A 3,570-nucleotide genomic window follows, 5' to 3' on the forward strand; every position below is an offset into this window, starting at 1 on the left:
CTATTTTAGTATATTAGCCCGGCAAATAATTGCAGATATATAGATATAGAGACAGATAATTGAGTCAAGCGAGCGGTAGTGACCGTAAGTAAAGTACGTGAATCGTTGTGAATTATAGCGTGTGTTTAAGTTAAAGATACTGTGGAAATTCTGTGTATTGCAAAGTTGTATTGAGAAAGAATAAACTAGTTTTATTTAAGAAAGGACTTGTATCGCTGAAGTTCCTCTGGAAGAATTTCTACAGGAAATTAACAAACGACCAGATAAACAACAATATCATATAACAAAAATAATATTCAAGGGCATTGAACGTTTCACTTCAGATTACATGTTAAGTGATTTAATTTAAGTCTTGACGCAGTGCTTAACCTTGCTTTGTTTTCAATCAATTTCATTCTTGTAATGGCGGACGCTTCCGCAACGCCACCAGCGGCCGCTATCAGTACAAAAAGTGCCTATAAATATCCAGTTCTATATTTATTCGTTTATATTTTTATTTGTGTTTTATCTGAGGTTTTCTATCTTCTATCAACAAACACTGAATTAGAATCGTTTTAAGTAGTTAAAATTAATAATAGGGACGCCACTTTTACTTTTCGCCACAGGCAGCCAAAAGTGTCGACATGTTCATGAGTTATACCTTCAATATCTTTTATGTATGATCAATGAAAGAACATAACGTTTAATGAGGTAGTTTCTAGACACTTGAATTTTTCTGAATGATTGCAGTAACGACACCAAGCTAAATATCGCGTACAGCAGCTAATTTATTTGTATATCCACGATCCCTCAGGCCTGTGCAGTCGTCATTGTTTGTCTGCGCTTCCTCGTTTTGATGTTTTGGACTATTGAGAACGAAGCAAGAATAGTGAACATTTACGGCCACTTTTGCACTTGTGTTATGCGTGAGCCGTGTAACCCTAACAGATCTGTTAATATTGAGGTTTAACATTAAGTGTTTTAGACTTCTAGTTTCGTTGCGAAAACGTATCCAACCCAGGTGTGTAAGCTTATAGTTAAAGATGCATTTTGTTTAACTTATGTTAGTACTTCTTGAAATACTGATAGACATTGTCTCTGCAATGGGCCAAATTTGAATAGATTAGATAGGATATGACGGGCTGATACGGTGATGTGACAGAAATGACTGATACTGTGATAGTGATACATTTACCATTAATAGTAATACTACCATTAGTACTACTATTAGTGCCAATAATGATATTATTATTTATCACACACTATCAGCCATACTACTACTGCTATATTATTATTACTAATACTAGAGGTAGAAAAAATAAGGATTAATGGAAAATCTGCAAATTTCAGGGACGTTGATGCTAGTAACACATAATCATCGTCATCAGTAATACTATTAACAAATGGATAAATATTAATAAGTTTGTTCTCCATTATTTTTCTGTCTCCTAGTTCAACAAGTAGGTTTACATTTATCATATTATGTTGGTTTAACTAGAAATTGTTAAAATGTAATTAGGAGAATAAAAATTTAATGTCAGTTAAAGACAATACAAAAAAAAGCACATAACCAGAGCAAATTAACAAATTAGTTAATACTAGTACTAGTAGATATAAAGCCAAGTTTGAAGGACTGTTGTAAAGTTTAAGACAGATGTAGTATATTTACAATATATATTGTAAGTTACAAATTATTTCACAATTATAAACCTTGTGGTAATCAAAGATGATAATGAAAGTAATACTAATAATAACAATATTTTGATTACATGCATAGTTAGAATAATCAAAATCACAAACAATAATAATTTCTATTAGTTGATTATTTATTTGACATTAATGTGATTTAAGGTGGATATTTTATTTAACACTAATTGTTGCTTTTAGGTAAACTTTTAATTGTCCATCTTTAGCCCTGGTATCTGATGAAAGTGAAAGGCCTTGTTAGCACTGGATATGGAAGAAGAAATGTAATGTACATATTGTTATAAGTTCTTTACTTTTATTCTTAAGGTATTGGATGTACCAATTTAATAATAATTACTGCACTGTCAATATCAGTTGCACCCTGGACCTCTACCTGCCTCCTTAACTGCTATTTGATGCCCCAACCAGCAGATAATGCTTAATGTAGGAATCAAGAATACTCACAATTAGGCTAAGTAAAAAAAATATATACATGTTTAACACCCCCGCCCACTTCCTTTTTGACAGCCATCTCCCCCACTTTTTTTTGGCTTTTTTGTTCATTTTGAATTATATTTTTTTTCACATGCAAAGAAGGCTTTTGAATAAAAATATGAACACAGTTGATTTATTTTTCCATTTTTCTTTATTTGTCATAAATTTTGTATCATTTGATGTAAAAATGAAACAAAAAAGACTCCTGTTTGACATGGAACCTTTGAAAATAAACAGTAATCATGAAAAAAAGGGTAAAACTTTCTTACCAATAGGTCATTTAAAAAAAAGCACCCCTACTTCCTTTTATTTTGAAAAATGGACACTAAACATGTTTTTTTTATTAAGCTGACTAGCAATTTCCACTAATTGTCAAACTCTTATCATCTTACACTTATCAGTTTGATATTAAATTCATTTATTTCTGACCATTTAATAAGGATGTCCAAGGTCGTCTCTGTTGAAGAGATCTTCTCAACAAAATTTGTGTTTTTCAAGTATCCTAAGAACTGTCAAAATGAGTATCTGAATTGTTAACATGTATAATGAACAATCTATTAGTAATTATTAATAATAACAGAGTTAAAGTGTGGAGTGTCTGAAATGTCAACCACACAGTATCTGCTATATCCAATGCTGATATCATTTGTTCTTTCTATCCTATAAATAAATTATTTAAACATAAGTCAGGCAACTTAGAGATGTTTTCCTCTCTTTGAAAATGGACTTGTAAAGGCACGAATAATTAGATACCACCTGAAACAAATGATTAAACAGAAAAATGCTAGAAAAGAAGTGATACAGGATAAGACGTCTTTTAGACATAAAGTAAGAAAAACATAAAATCAAGACACATGGTAGTGTGTTGTGTGGCCAAAACAACCTGCAGGACACATTGTATTATTAACAAGAGTGATAGTTTAACAAATTTCCACTTTCTATAACTTGGACTGTGGTAATACAAACTATCACATATTTTATCATGCCCAAAGTTGAACAAAAAATGGTTAACTAATAAAAGAATATTTGTCTGTAAAATTCTTATCGATGATACAAGTGTAGCTACCAGTTTTATTTCATTCCTTTAAGTAGCACGTTTAATCCTTTTTTCACACCTAAGATGTTTTTGATTCAAATTACAGGAAAAGAAACTGATTTTGCAAAAAATTATAACCCACGTTGTTGTGTGGAGTCAATATGACCCATAATCCCAGTAGTTGCATGGGATAAATATGACCCAAAATGCTGCAGAACTGATTAAGAATTAAAGTGCCATTTATCACACAATAATTGAAGAAATTGAATGGAATCATAATGACCCTACATGACCAATTGAGGGTTAGACAAAAGGTAACTACAATTTCCAACTATACTAATATTACTACTACTAGCAAGTGAAGAAGACTACGA

General features: G+C 31.3%; 1 protein-coding gene across 4 annotated transcripts in view; it reads left to right on the forward strand.

Annotated features, from left to right (window-relative positions):
* Positions 1-422: 422 nt before the first annotated feature.
* The window catches only part of LOC106470597 (zinc finger protein 501-like), a 28,455-nt gene continuing 25,307 nt past the window's right edge, over positions 423-3,570 (forward strand). The window contains exons 1-2 of one of the 4 annotated variants that reach the window (XM_022399214.1): positions 423-1,000; positions 1,867-1,954. The gene's annotated coding sequence lies outside the window, so the exon portion shown is untranslated. The remainder of the gene's footprint in view (positions 1,001-1,866; positions 1,955-3,570) is intronic. The other 3 variants (XM_022399213.1, XM_022399216.1, XM_022399215.1) reach the window with 3 other exon arrangements.

Source organism: Limulus polyphemus, unplaced genomic scaffold, assembly GCF_000517525.1.
Source record: "Limulus polyphemus unplaced genomic scaffold, Limulus_polyphemus-2.1.2 Scaffold4107, whole genome shotgun sequence".
NCBI lineage: Eukaryota > Metazoa > Arthropoda > Merostomata > Xiphosura > Limulidae > Limulus > Limulus polyphemus.